At 37.9% G+C, this 18,582-nt stretch overlaps 1 protein-coding gene across 2 annotated transcripts in view; it reads right to left on the reverse strand.

Annotated features, from left to right (window-relative positions):
• KCNQ5 (potassium voltage-gated channel subfamily Q member 5) overlaps positions 1 to 18,582 on the reverse strand; it is a 286,586-nt gene that overhangs the window by 152,213 nt on the left and 115,791 nt on the right. The gene's annotated exons all lie outside the window — the stretch shown is intronic.

The raw sequence follows: 18,582 nt of genomic DNA on the forward strand, positions 1-18,582 counted from the left end.
AGTGAAAATCTTACATGACTATCTTTTTTTCCAAGTTTGAATAATGAACATAAGCTATATGAGAAAGTAAAAATTGCATTCCAATCTGATTAAAAGAAACCAAATTTAGTTCTCATGTTATCACATGATGAAAAAATGAAAGTTAAAGACTTCTCCACTAAAAACTGACGAGGGTCAGAATAGTATATTTCACTACTTTTACTTCAATTTATGGTGACTGTTCCGTCATTTGTCTAGACTAAATTTGCTACTGTTGTGTTAAGAGGAAAGTAGATTCACAGCTGGAGAGAGAATGGCTCTTTAATTTACACATTCCTCAAACTCCCTGGGGTGGAAACATCCATCAACCATATTTCATAGATGAAATACGGTTTGATATTGATGGGCTTGACTTGGGGTGACTGTATCTGTACCTCCCTGGCACCATCTGGCACTTTGGCGATGTTTTGAGAAAGCACCACCATATTACCACCAAGCCTCAAATAATAAGGCACCAACAAAACAGTTAATTTTAAATCTTCTTTTAATTAGTAAATGGCTACATATAGCTGAACTACTGGGTGAACTACTGGGTGAACTTACAGTGGGAAAAGGGCTGTATGAGACAACATCAGTGGTCTTATCCAGACTGGGTACATGCTTATTTTTATAACAGTTGAACACACAATGGGCACTATATTAGTAACAGACAAAATCTACTTTGTAAATCTTGTGTCTTCCTCAAATAAGAAAGACATTTTTTTCCCAAACTCAGTACTTTCATATTGATATTGCTAAAAGTATAGTGGAAAACACCAGCCACAGACAGTTTAAGAAAATTAAATTTATATGATTGCCCCATTTAATAATTACTTAGCATAGTAAATATTACTATGATACTATTCTAGTGCTATATTACTATTACATTAGTATTATTATACTAAGTATTTACTTAATGTTTACTTATTATGGTAAACATTAAGTTCACTTGGACCTACCTTAAATGGCAAGGTTATCTTGTTAATATTTTTGCAAGTGACACTCAGTACACTGTCTGCATTTAAATAAAGCACCAAAATTAAACTTATGCAAGAGAGATTATAATATGAGTATTTGTGTCTGTTTTATAGAAATTAATGACAAGTTGATAAATTTGAATTTTTGAAGAAAAATATCATTAGTTATGTGAAACCTTCAACCGGAAATCATTCATTTACAATCAAGTAGATTTTTTGGCATAAAAAGTGACTCCAGAATAAAAAAAGGGGAGAGTCAAATTGGAACAGAGGTCAGCTAACACTCTCTATGGAATTTAAACACATGAGTAATGTTTGTATAATTTTTCAGTGATGTCCCAATTGCATACTCGCTTGCAGCCAAAGCACAGATGTGGCCGTTTAATGAGAATACAGTCCTACTCTAAATCAATTCCTAAGCTGTTCTCTCATAAGAAATACATGTAAGTATTAGAAAGATAACTAATCACTATGACGAGATACCCAGAACTAAAATCAATATTCCAATTTTACTTAAGTGTCTGAATCTTCTTGTTTTGTTTTGTTTGTTTGTATCTCATCTTCTGAAATAAATTGGCTAAAATATTTTTGCCTGTTCTGTTTTTTCACAAAAGCTGTAACCACTACAAAGTAGTTGTATACATGAACGGCAAAGATGTTTTTGCTGCAGTCACAATCACCATTAATCTTGTTTACTACCCTAATGAAAATCCTAACAATAATTGTTATAAATAATAATCTTGATAATCTTCTTTGCAGAGCATCAGCTGTACCCAGAGTATTCTGATAATATTGAATAAAGTACTCCATAAAATTTTACTTTTTAAGCTGTCAATCAGTGAAACATTACAAGTTAGTTAATGAACCACTGTTGAAAATACATACTTTTTGTTCTAGACTGAGATTTAAAAGGCAAAAGAAAATTCACTTCCAGGACAGCATAAACTTATGTATGAGAATCTACTAAAGGGCAGCTTGTCAAAGGCTGTCTATCTAGATTTTGAAGAAGAGAAATTGAGATTCAGAATAAAAATGTGAAGGACTTCATCAATGGCTGTGGACCACTAAAAAGTCTGGATTCTAAAATAAGTTGCCTTGAATATTTGCTCTGAATTTAAAATTAGTTATTTATCTCACAGACAGGTGGCATTAAACTAAGGTAAAACCAAAGTATCATATTTTCTTTTGGGGTTTTCAAAGTGTGATCTAGTCTTTTTTATTCTCTGAACTTTATTAGAAAACTTATTATGCAACATTAAACATTATGGCTGAGGAAACATAAAAGAATAAACTGTTTTCTAAATGCATATGCATTCCTAATTTAGCAGTACTTCTTAGGGTATAATTTGATGCGTTTACTGCAGCTGGAAAATTATGCAAAGTGAAGTTGGAATCCAGTGAAAATACCACATTCCTGGCTGCCGTTCCCCATTCCCATTAGCAGCTATCAAGCTGGAATAGCATAGCTGGAGCAGGCTCCAACCGATGTGTTAGTGAAACCTACACTTGCAACATAGAAAAGAGAAATTTGATTTTGAGCCAATTAATCAAAATGCTTCCGTGAGTTAGGATGGGCAATGAGTACTGAGACTTCTGCCTTCTCACCTGTTCCCTAGCACTGCCTTTGGGCTGTCTGCAGCAGTTCAAAGTCAGAGGATATTTAAGACAAAACTGATATTCCCACTTTTCACCTTGCCTTGATACAAACTCTGAAGCTGGCAGTCCTGCTGACAATATGATGTACAAATACTAAAAGGTTAGGCCATACTGTAAAAATTTAATATTTACTGAAAGATGGTGAGGCACAACCTGACTGAACTGGGAACTGTTATGAGCCCCATTGTATCCTGTGGGTCTACCATGACCCAAGCACCATTTTTGCCAACTGTTAGCAGGAGGGGCAAGCCATGAAGAGAAATGCTTTCTAGGAACATCTTAGCACTGTTGCCTAGAGAGTAATGTCTTTTACCTTTTATACTTGATATTAGGGGATTTACAGGTTTGTCAGGAGTTTTTCTGTTGCTTTCAATGTGTTTCAGTTAAGTCCTTAGTCAGGAGAGTATACGCCCCTGAAGACAGCCTGCTCTGATGATAGTCTTCCATCCTATGACTCAATCTGTGAGTATTATTTCATCCTAGCACTGCACTCAGCCTTGACTTCTCAAACCGCTGGCTTCCCACTGCTAACTGCCCAAACAACTGAGCATGGGAAAACATTTACAGCCTACAGTAAGCACTCCTGTTGAGGTACTTGATGGTAAGTGCCGAGCTAGCATCCGTAAAATTATCAACATTACATTGAGACATATAGCCCTGTGATACATAGTCTTTGAGGGGCACCTAAACCCAAACTGAATGCAGTGAAATCTAGGACAACGACATCACACATAGGATAATTTTTTTCCAAGTGGTAGGGAGGTGAAGTCACCTTACCGTGTTACTGCTTCACAGAGGAAATATTCTTTTTTTTTATGAGAACTAAAAAGTAATATTCTTAGAAATTATTTTAAATATGACCTAGAGAGTCATCTTTTCTGTATTTTGTGAGGTGTGAAGTCAGCTGGTCAAAATAGGAAGGCTGAAAGGATAGAAGTATGAAAGCACGACTCTGAACTACTCTACATTCTGATAAAAGTTGTATATGTTTGTAGCATTTGCTGAATTATACATTAAAGAAGGTATTGACATTTCTAGTTTAATCATCTAGAGATGTAGGATTCAGCAGAACCAAATCCATCTGAAAGAAATGGTGAAGTTTCCCACCTAATAAATCATGTTTGTAATGACATGAGATATAGCAGAGCAAAATATTTGCAACAATAGAACAATAGCACTCACACACAAAAAAGATCTATTTATGTCACTGTGTTATCAACTAAGCTGAAGCTTGGTTTTTGTTAAGATAGCTATAGTAAAGCTATAGTAAAACTATATTTAGAACTTCAAGAACAATATCTCCAACTAATTATCTCATTACTGTATGATAATAGCTACAATTTTTCTGCTTTCCTTGCCCACTAAAATAACTGTATAAATCCACATTTCATCTCATGGTTTGCCCTTCCATCTCAGAGCATTTCTCAAAATCTTCCTGGATACAGAGGGAATATATATGCAGCTGTTATGAAAACAGCAGCCTTGCCAAACCTGTCTGGGGACAAGGCTGCTCGTTCCCTTTGGACCTCTTCAGAAGAAAAGAACAGATGTCGCGCTGCTACAAAGTGCTCAACCTGCTGAACGACACTCATGCAATTTGCTAACAATAAAAGAACAAGGAACATATTTGCACAGCTTATTAGGACCGGTACTACACAGAGCTGTGAGCCTACAGAGAGCGAGGTACTCCCACTCGCTGTGCAATTCTAATGAAGGCACTAGACAAGTAACGAGCTTCGCCACAGTGCCGACTTTTCTTAATTACCATCAACTGGCACATGATTATTACAGAAACTTTCATCCTCTGTGGAAAGATCTGGTTTTGTTAAAAGTAGAAAACTTCTTTCTTTCCAAACATGCTCGTGCACACACACTGAGGTTTCAAAGCCGAACGCTACCTCTTAGGACATACTGGCATTAAGGCTCCTTGGGCAACCTTCACTTGGACCCCTTGTGCCTATGCATCAGGTTACTCACATTAATTGCACAACTGTGTAATCAAATAATCTTTGGTTTCTGATGAGATCCCTGCTTTTTTCAAACCACAGTGGTCATAGAGCGAACAGCTATTCAGGATTTTGTGTTCTCCCTGTGTGGCTCATGTCTGCGTTGCAAGAAAACACAGCTCTCATTCTAGTTTAGCAGTATTATCAACTATCTCTTTTCTGGGCTGCTTATCATGGTGATGTCACAAATATTAATAAAACTATTTTACAGCATGCTGATGAATACATTAATTCCCCTTTTTTGGATATAACTGAATCACAGGGAGTAAGGTAGGAAATTTGTATTAATTGAGCCTTCTGACACTGATCTGTCAACTGTTGTTTTAATTCAACTAGCACAAAATGAGCACACAACTTCATTAAAGCTCCTTGGTGCTACCACAGTAAGACAGGCACATCTGGCTTTTATGTCTATACTAGTAAATTAAGCTCTGGAAAGTGGCCGGCAGTCAGGGCAGCTGGCACAGAAGGCTTGAATGCTGCCCAGTAAAGCCCTCGCACCTCCAGCATGGCCCTGGCTGCATGAAAACTGCCTGCTGGGAATAGGGTCTGGACCATTTTAATGGCAAACCTTGCTGGCATGCTGCTGGGAAGGGTGCTGTCTAGGCCACACCAGCTCGGGCCAGGGAATTTATATCAGTTTGATAACACAGGCCTTTCTGTCCACTGCCCAGGAATGCTCCCAGCCAGACATTTAGTATAGGTTTCGTCACCAAAATCACCTTATTGCATTTTTCTTTCTCTTCTTAAAAGCACTGCAGAAGGTAGCTTGCTACATAGACACCAGATCATTTTGCTTATCACTTTTCCTAGTGTATTTCTTACCCAAATTTATGACAATGAAACACTATGGAACTGAAATATCCATTGTACAGCATCTCAAGGCAATAATATCAACTATACTTGTATGGCTTGTCATTCCAACACATTTTATATTCTGGATAAGAACAATGTAAAAATGTAAAAATGTAAAATGGATTACTACATTAAACAGAAGCCTAAGCCACAAAATACAGATTTATTCACTTCTATCTTAAAAAAAAAAAAAATGCATACAGTATCTACCATTTGTATAACAGCTAAATTTATCACATCTCAAACTGATGGGCCAAGAGGAAGGCATCTTTTACTGCAACATCCAGATAAAAGATTAGAATAGAGTTCAGTCTCCTGGAAAATAACTTTTATTATACACAAGCAAATGTGTGGCCAAAGGGTATGAAAACTGTGCAGATTCATAGATACATGTGCTCTTGCAATAGAAGAAAAACATACATTATGTTAATCAAGGGATCTCAAATGGTATTTAATATTTCCTTTTGATTTTAGTAGCAGTAGTTATTTACTTCTTTTCTTGTTTACTTTTAACAGTTGCATCCCTTATTTGGTATTTTCTTCTACCTGAATCCTCAAAGTTCTAAGTTTGCAGAACGTACATTATCTCATTTGTAATGTTAAATGACACATTTATCTTTTTTTTTGCTATTACCCTACTGAAGCTGGTATTTTTATAACATGATGCATTTCTTTTTGCTGTGAAAAATAAAAATGCTTCTATTCCATATCTCATTATTTTGGGGATGGAGATTTGTGCCTAGATGCTATGTCTATCTTTTTCATTTACTGCTCAGAATAAGGAAGTATCTGAAAAACAATTTTAAAAGTGGAAACATATTTAAAATTATACATGGTAAAAAATCATCATAAATGTCAAAATTAAAATGTCCAAAATGCAGAATGTTAATATCTATTTTCCAGAAGTTAGTTTTACACTGTGTTCAAGGTACTCATTCAAATCCTAAATATGTGCATAACAAGGATAAAGTTGGATAGGTTTTTTGAAGCATTTTAAAACCCTCACATTAGAGCTAAAAGTACTCTCCTCTGGATAAGCTTTTTTGTTTTATTTTAAATCAGCATCCAAATATTCAACAGTTCAATTACAAAAAAACAGAATAAACCTAATCTAATGGAAGAAAACAGCTGAAAAACTTCCTTTGCATCAAATAATACAGGTACAGATTTCCCACCGCTTGCATAAGCTTTTTAACTTTACAAATCCAACATAATATGAAGTTATGAGATGAAAAACATTGTTCTGCTCTGTGCAGAAGTATAAAGGTCTATATGAAGTAGAGTGCAATGGAAAAACAAAGTAATTGTTTCGTGTCATTATAGAAACAACAGAAGCAGCACCATTGCAAGCAGCTGCTGAATTAGGTGTATTGGTCCTTCTTGTTCCTTTAATTGTCAGGGAGCCAAACCTTCAAAGAGCATCCATGCACACAGAGGTGTTTCTAATGCTGGTTTTATTACCACAGTAAGGAATTTACTGTATTAAAATCTAAGTGCATATTTATTCTAATAAAAAAGAAAAGATTTCCCTGTTGACTTAGCGTTACACAAACTGTAATATCCCAGAATCTTATCATGAAATGACATTAATTATTTCACAAATAAGCTGTATGCTAGTGATATATAACATATAAATGTTTATAAGCAGTTGATAGAAGTTACAAGCATGTTGGAGGCCGGTGGAGATACTGTTATCCTTAATGGCTTTAAGTACTCATCAATCAAACACAGTACAGAGAGTTACTAATTATTCTCATAAGCAACCTGCTGAACTGAACTATGTATCTGTAACAAACAGAATCAATATATATGTATCTCAATTATTGAGTTTATGTAAATGGTTCATAAGTTTAACATAATAACTTAGACTTAAAATTACAGAAAGATAGTTAAACATCTGAGGATTAGAGTTCTGAAATGGTTGTACAGGGCAAGAAACCTAAGTTGTTTTAATATGAGTCTCATAAGCTTATGAAAAGGACTATATGAAATAAGTAGGGGAAATACTGGAGACAAAAAAAGGGTAATGTGAGTCTTGTGTATCCAATTTGTGTCAACAAATTAAAAGGAGACTGGACCATAACATCCTTCATGATAATGTTTATTGCAGGAACCTCATACTGAGAGCCAAACATAGCTTTCTATGGAATTTAGGAAAACATTTAGCTGTCATGTGAAAAATAAAAAGTGAGAAGACCAGGAGATGGAGGATGCTCACATGCAAGCTGGAGATCAGCCACTTAAGACAAGCACTTGTTCTCCTGCCTTCTCCAGCTCTCAGACATGTGGTTGGTATGTTCAGCTCACTTGATCACGGCCAAGGTACTCGGAAAATTGGGGATGAAGAACACCTTTTTTTCCACAGGTCAAATTACTTTTTGGCTGCTCCCCTCCCCCCCTCCCCCCCCCCCCCCCCCCCCCCCCCCCCATTCCACCCATTAGTATACCTACTAATATTACCTAGGGGTATTGTTTATCAAATGTGTTATTATTACACAGAAGAGGATTTGGCAATTCCCTCATTCTCTGCAGCACATTTATAGATAGAATATAGAATACAGAATCCCTTCAGGCAGTCTTCTCTATTAGAAGGATATACACCTAGACATTACAGATAAAGGCTAGAGAAGAAAAACTAAGGATGTTTTAGAGTCCATACAGTCAAGCAATGACACTGTGATAGAAACACATTACCAGTGGAGCTCCCTTTAGTTTTATCATCATATGAATCTGACATAAATAATTTTGGCACCACATTAATCAGGAGGAGGATGCAGGTTTAATCTTGCACTGGAAAAAACTTTAAATTATGGTTTGGATTATTCCCAACATGAGGTTCTCATTAGTCAATTTTCTGTAGTCTGTACAGACTAAGTAGAAGTATACACTCTGCTTAATTGTGTCCAACCACAAATGCCATAAACTTAAATCTGTTTTGAGTAACAAAGTTACTCACAGGCCAATGAACTTTTGCCCCTGATTAAAACATTCAAAAGATTTGTCTTTTATCTCTATAGGAACTATAGAAACTTTTTTTCTTCTGTTGATCTAACTTTATCTATTAAACCAAAGTGTCTGTAGAGTTGATAATGCCACATATCTCTGAGTTAATTAAGACATCTTAGCCATTGCTGGGACCACTTTCTCAGCTGTTCAGATGAAGGTAAGAAGGGCAATGAGTGGGGGGCACTGCATCTCCCCTTTGATGCTCTGCTTGCTCATCCTCCACTTCCCTAGAAGGTTCATTCCTCTGTTTCCAGTTCCACCCTACCAGAGCACCAAACAGTGACTGGAAATCACTGGAAATTAGTTTTGTGCTGACTGGGAGTCAGGTCTGCCAATCTACTACTCTGAAGCCACCAAAACCAGCCTGCATTTTCTCTACAGCAAAGTGGGAAATATGTATCTATTCAGAGCACATTCACGGGGCACTTTGTGAAAGACACTGTCATTAACATTACTGTATTGGTTTTAATATGGTGATAATTAAACTGAACCAGATTTTCACCGGTTGTAAACCTGAAGCCTTTTTGCCATCTGTTTTCCACATACAGGATACTGACTATTGCTACAACTAAGTAGCAAATCAATTTGCTAGTGAGGAGCAGAAAGACAACAAAGGCAAAAATTATTAGAGGACGCCTATATGTGGTAAAAAAAATTTTAATCTTTTTACTGAATTTCCAAAGAGAAGGCAAAACAGACAAACATTATCAGAACTGGTGCCTTTCTGCTCTTACCTTATGGAAAACAGAGAATTTTATAACTGTATCACAGTAGCACATGAGATATTCTGAATTCATGTTTCTCCACAGTCACTACTTCATATTTCTCCTTCTAGGAGAATTCTGCAGTACATGGTAGATGTAACATCTTTGGCTATGAAAACAGGCTTGGTGACATTGCTTGTTTATGCCATCTAACAGCACCTGAAGGAAATAATGTAGTATTGCAGCAAGACTTTGCTAGCAAAGAGAATGGACTAAAAATAAGGGCAAGCAAAGCAGTAACATTTCTAACCGTGTTCATTGACTTTGTACTGTCATGGACTGTCTCCTTTTTGATCCTGGAAAAAATAGTATGTCAAATTTTTTTTAAGGCTAACTCTTAATGGAAAAAGTGAGCCTATGGGCAGCAAACCTAGTGATGTCCCCACAGCTGTATCCCATAGTTGAAGCTCCCTCTCATGTTTCCTGCTCTGCCATAACACAATATCCTTTGCTGTACTCTAGTCATGCCTATAGCAGTAAATCAATGACTCAGAGAAATTCTGCAACTTCCAAACCAGGTGGCACAGCTTGGATCATGTCAATAGAGCACACCCTACCAAGCAAGGTGGTCAAATCCAACCTGTCTGTTGGCAATGGTCTCTGGCTTGCACTTCCCTGCTCCAACAGGGCCCAGGGACTGTTTGGAAGAAGATTCCTTATCATGGCCCTCAGCTGTGCCAGGGGCCATTCCTACAGTCGCAAAGCAAAGCCCATCTCATAAGAGCATCCAGGACCACTGCCTGGCACTGTTTAATTTACTAGGATAGCTGTAACCTCTGTACTTCCCCAGTGCAGTAATCCCAGTTCTTCTGCTCTCCCACGTGTTTCCTACGTGTCCTTGACTGCTAATGGGACGTGCTAATCAGGACTTATTCACTACCACGGGGTGAGCCTAAGTTAAGATCATGTGTCTCTCTCATGAAGACCATAATAAATGATTTTTTATGTGGGATTAGGAGGTGTTTTTGTGAGACTTGTATGGAACTGATTACTCCATACATACTTCTACAAGTAACATCTGCTTGCATGTCCAGCCATTTATGTAGCTTTAAAGTTCAAAGCTTCATGCAACTAAAAATATTAACTCTCTGATGGAGTAATGTTGGCCTGAAAGGATGTTATCTGCCTTTTCATTCAGTGAATCTGTAAAGAATCTATTATCTGAGAGATGGTTGATATGCATACTGGCTTCTACCTTTTTTGTGTCTTCTCTGAAAACCTCATGAGGTACTCAGGATTTTAGGCAAATTACTCTGGACCCATCAGTGATTCATGCTTTTAAAAATCAAGCCCTATGTGTCTTGGGATTTTAAAGCCTATTTTAGAAATGACATGAGCACTCACATCCCACTGCATTTTGTTGAAATCAAGTGTCCAATTTTCATGAGACTTCAGATTCATATTGATTCAGAGAGGTATCTAGCAGGGCTTATGAGAGCATCAAAGCACTTGGACTTAGTGTGAATTAGGCACCTACAGTACTTTATCAATTTTAAAATACAATAAGGATATTATCTGAACCTGCTGGAGCCTCTAGGCTCCAAAGTGCTTACATTGCTTTGAAAATGAAACTAAGGCTGTAATGATGCTTAGGTAATTTTGGAAATGCTGCCCTTTATCCTCTCACACACTGTACTTTTCTCTAACATAGATTCATAGTAAAAGAAAAGAAACAACTCTTCATTTCAGATCTCTTTACTGTTGTTTTTTCCCTTCAGCTCAAAAGCAAAAATTTTAACTGAAACCTACAAGATATCTACTCTGAAATCAACATCAGAAGAAGCCCATGGAACTTGGCTGAGTTGTGTGGATTTCTCGAGAATGTATTAAAAACATCTCTATGGAAAAGATATCAGTGTATTCACAGTAATTGTAACAAAACATTATTGCTTCATTAATAAATTCTGCCAATAGCTTGTGTGTAATTCCATGTAATTTCTGCACACTAGAGCAGAGTCATCCAAAGTTTAATCCTTTTTATTTATAATGCTAAGTTGCTTTTCAAATGTGGCACATAATCTATACTAACACAAAGGGGTATTAATTGACACAGGACATTTTTGGCAGCAACTCAGTGACCTGCCTTCATTGCCTGCGAGAAGAATATTTGATTACTATCAGAATGAAGCTTATCTAAAGTAGGAAAATTCTGTGAGTCAAAGATGGTCGTGAAAACCTATGTACATCTGTAACTAGATAGCTATGTTTCTTGGAAGACAATCTGTGGTGACAATTTTTATGTATACAGATCTCTCATCATCTTCAACAGATGTTACACATGGAGAGAAGCGCAGAAGTCATGTAAAGCACTGCAGGAGAAAGATGTGGTGCAGAAAATGCCAGTGGAGAGGTCTGGGATGACTTATACCCTGGACATGAGGCGAAAGGAGAAAGGAAAAAAGCAAAAAACTGTAAAATAAAAGGCAGATAAGACTGAACTGTGGCTCATATTGGGATCCGAATTTGTTAGAAGTGGATTGCTGCAATGAAACCACCTTGTTTCGGAGCACTAAGGGAAACAGGCACTGCAGCACTGAGAGCGCACCCTGCTTCCCGTCACGTCGCCCGCCTGCTCAGTGCCAACACAACGCTCCCACCACCCCTCTTGCACATTTTCTCCTCACCGCACCCCATCAGTTCCCCCCCAGCACAGACGGTGTTGCACAGATCTGCTGGCCACTGTCTGTCCTGCACGCTCCGCTACCGCTGCCGGCCCCTGGCGCTGGGAACTGCACTTGCATTTAGTTTGCGCTGGCAGAGGTACAGACAGACAGCAGTTGAGAATAATGGGTATTGCCAGTCTGAGAGTGACATTTCATTTAACCGACAAGAAAATGCACAGAGGTGGCTGTGAGCTTTATCAGCAATGAGATTTGAGCTGCCAGCTATGACTATGTTCAAATTTTCTCTTATCCTGGCATAACTGTTGATTGGCAACAGCTCAGACTTAACAAACAGCATAGGGGTGGTACAGCTGTTCCCAAATGTTAAAAGCTATTGCAGCAAAACCTTTGCTTTTGCCCTGTTGATAGTGATAAAAAGTATGTTATACATATAAACACATGTATGTGTTCTCCATTAGTTTTTACTTATCAATTTATATATAAAAGGTTCACCTTCTCTTTCACTTAAATGAAGACCTTTAGTATTCCGTAAGTAACAAACAGCATATAAACACCTCATGAAAGCAAGTATCTTTTGTAGCTCTGAAGACAGAGGTAACACTTCTTCAGGCAGCTTTATGATCTTAATACAGCAATGTTCATAAGCTCTCTATTAAGGAATATTTAAAAAATAAGGTGGAGAACTACTTTGGGCCCAGATGGCCAGATATATAGAAAGTTCTGGGTTAGTAGGACCAAAAGGCTCCCGCAAAACCAAATCCAAAACCTTATAAATTCATGCTCCTATTATTTCATGACATGCCTGGGGAGCACAAGGAAACCTTGCTTCCTGCACTGGTGCATGCCCTGCAGTCTCTCTGCACCTCTGGAAAACTGGTAAGCGCCACAGCTTACCAGTATAAGCAGAGAGCTCAAATGAAGGCAGGCTTGATTAGGACCTGGAGGCATTTCATTTGGCGACCTGCTTCCTATCAGAGGGCAACTCTCCCAGCAGGATCCACACGCTGAGGGTTTCCACCAGCCACCACGGGAAGCCCCCGTGCTGTCTTTGCTCCTGGGCTGGCTGCCCCCAGCTGCAGGCTGCGGGCTCAAGGGGAATTAAACCCGTCCCTGAAAGGCAAGGGGAAAGTCGAAGAGACTGTGCATCTTCTGGATGAGTCTGCTGGTTAACATAACAGAGATGTTCTGAGCGGTTTCTACGTACAGTGTTTTTGCAATTTACTCCTATTCTCTTTACAGCAACGATGGCAGGGTTGTGTTAACACAGCACTCAGCTGGTCTTTTCAAAATCTCAGCTGGAAGAAAATATCACACATGCCTGCATACACAGAGCTCAGCTCATCCCAAGGCTAATGCTGCTGACAGCAATGCAGCATATACACGTCAAGCTTGCACGTATCACCTCAAGGTGGATTTAGTCACTCTCCACTGACAGGTTTTTAATAGGGCCTTAATTCTGTATGATTCAGGTTTTTAGATATTTTCTAAACAGGATTTCTCTTGACTCATTAGCTAGTAGCCTTTGAAAAACTCAGACAGATGCATTCACTTTCACCAGTTCTAATCCATTAACAATGACCAGTGCCTAAATTTAGTATATGATAATCTTCTGTTTTCTTTGGCACTGAAAAGGCTAATCATATCAGGAGATCCAGTCTGAGAGGAAAAACTGAATTATAATTAAATAATATCCTAGGGCCTTATTATGTATATCAACAGTTTAGTTAAATCATTTGATTATTATTTTCTTATAATTTCAGAAGATAAAAATGTCAGTGGGGTAATAAAATTCTTAATTCGTTTTACACTCAATTGCAATCTGCAAGCAAGGAACTCAGTGGCATCATGACAACCTTTCATATTTATATACTGATTTTCTAAAATGAACATATCAAATGCACCTTAATTCTGTTAATGGTGCTGCTTACAATTCTATAGTACACATAATTACAGAATAATTTATTTTTTGTAATTAAAATATCTACAAGTATTTAATATAAACATTTTCCACATGCCATGTAAGCACACTCCTTATATGTACATGCTGGGAAATCCAAAATCTTGTTCCTGCATATATATGTTCTAAAATGTAGATTTTAGTATGTGGTGATGTAATAGAATGAAATTTGTTCATAGCATACCATATACGAACAAATTGTGGCCAATAAATCCTGTATAATACATCAAGGTTTCCTGAATATCAAAAGAAGGAAAGGTCTGTATCTTATTTAAGTTTCTCAATCACTTTATAATATTTTGTATGCTATACACTATTTTTACAGACACTGAATAGGACCATATTTGTACCTCTAGTCGGTACACAACAGCCAAATTAATGATCCCTTTTGTGTTCAAAGGTTAAATACAGATACATAGCAGACAAAATAGTACCAAAGTGATACAAGAACATGGTAATGACCATACTAACACATATGAAAGGTTCAAGCACAGTATATTTCAGTGGTCAGTGTTAGAAGCCTAGGCAATTATATAAGAATAATGGAATGTATAATGTTATTTCCTTAAAGTCCTGCCCTGGGCTTAGCCAGACACAGTGTCTTTGCAGCTGACAGTCTACATTTTTTATTCCATTAATTAGTCCAGTTACTTTTCCAATCCATCTAAACTGTTAGCATCCACAACAAAGTTCCCCAGCTCAGCTCCACTCCGACTGAAGAACTGCCACCCCTATTCCAGTTGGCTTGGTAGTCTCTGGTTTTATTTCATGTCCCCTACCACTTTTAGTCGAAGGCACCAAGTCGTCTAGCTCTCATTGTTATGCCATACTCCGCCCTCATACTTTGCCCAGCTTAAAGAATTCTAGTACACTTTAATATTCCAATATATAAGCTGTCCACAAAGCTTTCATCATACTTCTTGACCACCTCTGAATCTTCTCCAGTTTCAGCATATCCTTTTGGAGACTCAGGGAACCAGAACCGTACACAGCATTCACAACACTCACACATATGTCCAGCTGCATAAAGATTTCTGTTTTGTTCTCTTCTTCTTTCTAATAATTCCAAACATTGCATTTGACTTTTTTGATCTATTCTGAATTTTCAGCTCACCTTTTAACAGAACAGTCTACTGTAACTGGTATCTCGTTCCAATGTGGTGTTCATCAGCCAATAGCCCATTGCTCAGTGTCTGAAGGAAGGATTGCTTCTTTTTCCCCTGTGCATTGCTTCGCATCTAAATTTTATCTATCATTCTAACATGTGGTCACTCTGTATCATCTGGTCCTCCTGTAGTTCTTCACAACAGTCCTTATTCTAAATAACATGACATTTAACATCTCCTCTTTATTCAACCCTTTAGAAATAACTTGTAAGTATCCTGATCAGCATACCCATATGTGGGATTACACTAGTGATCTATCTATACTGTAAAAACCGAAAATACATTCCTGGCCTTTGTTTTCTACTTTGTAATCAGTTGTTTTCTTCTGTGGGGAACTTCCCTTTTATCCCAGGGTAACTTTGTTTAAGAGTCTCTGGTGAAGGATCCTATCAAAAGCCTTTGATATGATCCAGAGAGATCACATCAGCCATCTCTCCTTCATCTGATCATGGAAACCCTCAGAGTGCACCAGTGGGTTACAGAGCTCAATTCTCCTTTACAAAGTTGTGCTGACTCTACCACAATATACCACATTATTCATGTATGCACTAATTTTACTCTTTATTATATTTTCTTCTAATTTGTTTGCACTAATTTCAGACAACAGATTTACTCGTGTGATATGGATCTTATCTGGAGTCCTCTGAAAAACAAGTGTCCTCTAAATGACTTTTCTATCCTCCAGTACTGGAGCATTTTTAAGCAAGTGATCAGAGATCACAGCTCGTAATTCAGAATTCAGAATCCTCCTGTCCTTCAGAACATGAAAATAGTCTATGCCATCACAAAGCTACGGAGAGTCTGAACTATTATTTTATCAAATGACAAAAAAACCCCACTGGCGAACCACACAGTCAAAGGCCCCATTCCAGATCTTCCTGCAAGAAGATCTTCTGCAAGACACACCCCATGTTGGAGCCTCTCCTGCAAAGCTCCAGCCTGAAACAGCACTGGGAGAGTAACCAGCAATGGAAGTCACATATTTTTTCTGGAGCTTGATGTGGTTTCCATGCAAAGATCAACACTGACTTGCATTTTGTATACACTGCTTCTCACACTAGGTGCCAACAGCTTTTTGTCTGGTTTCTGAATGTCTTCACTTCATCACTCCAGTTCATACTTTCTGCTTTACCAGAAATTATTTCCTTTTCTTTCTGCCCTATCTCTACTTTCTTAATTTCCCTTCTAAGCCTTTGTCTGAGTTTTATATATATCTGCTTAAAATTTCCTTTTCTACTTACCACATACGGTCTTACTTCTTTACCTAGTCAGTTTCATTCCACTGTAAATGGTGGTCCAGTATCAGTTTTAAAACAAGAGGCCATCACTAAAAGTGTGTAATCAACAGCAAATGACAGAATGTGAAGTCTTCTCATTAGTGCACATGTAATTGGATGCATAAGTTGAGTCAATGGTGAAACATCTGTTTCAATGCACAGTTATCTGATTTAAATATGTAGATGTTATCAGAGACTCACAGTAGGGGATTTCCAAAAGCAAACTTCAGCCCTGTGGTGATAACCTCCCTATCTCCATTTCTGTCATCACTGGTTCTGTCATCATTTCTGTCATCACAGACAGGTTCCTCCACAGGGTTGCACAGTGTGCCTCAGTCAGATGAGTTTCCCAGTTTCAAGAAATATAGTGAAAGCTGGGGGCAAATAAAAAAAAGGTTTTTAAAATCCAAGAATAACTTGATAATACCCTTTAAGATTTCTTACATATGCATGAAAAATAAAAATTTCTCCCTCTCTCCAGTCTCAGTGTCTCACAGAGTCTCCTAAGTGGAGCTGTCTGGTTCCAAAAAGGCCACTAACTGTTGAGTGGAAAGCTGATATTCTGTTACAAAATCAAACAGAAAAGCAGCAGTCAAATACTATGATTCATAAACTTCAAGTAGACCTAATTATGAAGAAATCATGAAAGAATTTTTCCTTAAAAACTGGTGTAAGTGAGCAACAACCTTCTGTTTCCCATTTCATTGCTCACTGGAAACCTTTGAAATAGTAAACCTGTCCTAAACAGAGGACAGATGCAAAGGGAAAATGTTTACCATTATATTTACTTGTTAGTAAAACATTTCTGGAAAAAATAAGACTAACTCAATGAAGTCCCTCATATTAGGTTGTTTAATGTGACATACATAGTAAAAAGTAATACAGTGAAATGGAAAATATGGATAATGATGGCATATTTAATTACAGTTTTCAAAGTAAACAACACACTCAGAAAACAAGTTCCTTTGTTTTTCCTCCCTGTCTATCAAATATAGATAAAATTACACTGCAACAGAATTCCCAGAAAATTTCTTGGTCAGAGCTCATTCCAGATGTGTATCTCCTTTCTTTAAGAGAGAACGAGAAAGGTAGATCTGATGATAACTTAAAAAACACGGATTAATCACCAGCACCCAGAGGGATAAATAAAAGCAAAGTAAGGAAGTACACCTGAGCTATCTGTGCAGGAGCCCAGGTACGTGGACACTGGGAACTGAACGCAGGTTTTTCAATAAAACATACTCTTTACCACATAAAAAAGATCAAAACAAGTTTTTCAAAACATTCAGTACTGTTAGTTGATTTATTGGAAAGATTTCTCAGGCTCCGAAGAAGAGAAAATAAAGGAGAAAACAAGAATGTGAGTGAGAGGAGGAAGATAAAGAAAAGAAAGGAAAGGAAGGAGAAAGAAAGTAAGTTAGCTCTACTCCAGAACAATCTGCTGATCAAACATTTGCCCAAGACGATGGAGAGTAACCAGCTCTGAATCTCTACTGTGATTGCTTCTGTCTCAGGCAAGTATGGTATTAGCATGACTTGTCATCTCAGCCTTGAAATTACTCTGCTCTGTCTAAATAACACAATATTCACCAGGCAGGAGAGAGACTGACTCCACAGCCCACTCGTCCGATTTCCCCACACCCCACGTGCTGGCCACTACCCGGTCAGACAGGCAGCCACAGACTGGGGCTCTGCCACACTTTGTGGCCCACTTGGCTATTGCGGGCTGGAGTTGCCTTCCCATCTCTTATACGAGCATGCACATGTGTGCCCTAGCTTTCTTGTGCCACCTCCATGAGCCTCAGAACTTGTCATCATTAATCTCTGCCCCTGCTATGCTATCCCTACCAGCGCACGCATATGTACCGATTCACTGGATAAAGTACTCTGAACAAACAAACAAATTCAGGAAAGAACTGCATGTTTTGAAAGCAACCTCCAAGTAACAATTCCATAAAGCACAGGAAGGGTACACGCCTTTGGCTAAGTGGCTCATCCATTCACAAATGGGAAATAAGGGGATTCAGTGTAGGAAGCGTACAAACCCAATATTGGAGGGAGGCGGGTGCACTCTTCCCTTTTTTTCCCACCTTTGAAAGTAGGAAGAGGGTTAATTATTAGACAGTATGGTAAATGTATATTCTACAAAGTCTTTTTTACTCTTGCTGATTTTAATTTTTGTCAAAAATTACAACAAGTAATTACAATGTGTCTTTTGAGTACTGGTGCTGCTGCCCCAAGAAGAGTGTAGATATCCTTTGAAGAAGGGAGTAAAA

Source organism: Tyto alba, unplaced genomic scaffold (assembly GCF_018691265.1).
Source record: "Tyto alba isolate M040663 unplaced genomic scaffold, T.alba_DEE_v4.0 Super-Scaffold_40, whole genome shotgun sequence".
Classification (NCBI taxonomy): domain Eukaryota; kingdom Metazoa; phylum Chordata; class Aves; order Strigiformes; family Tytonidae; genus Tyto; species Tyto alba.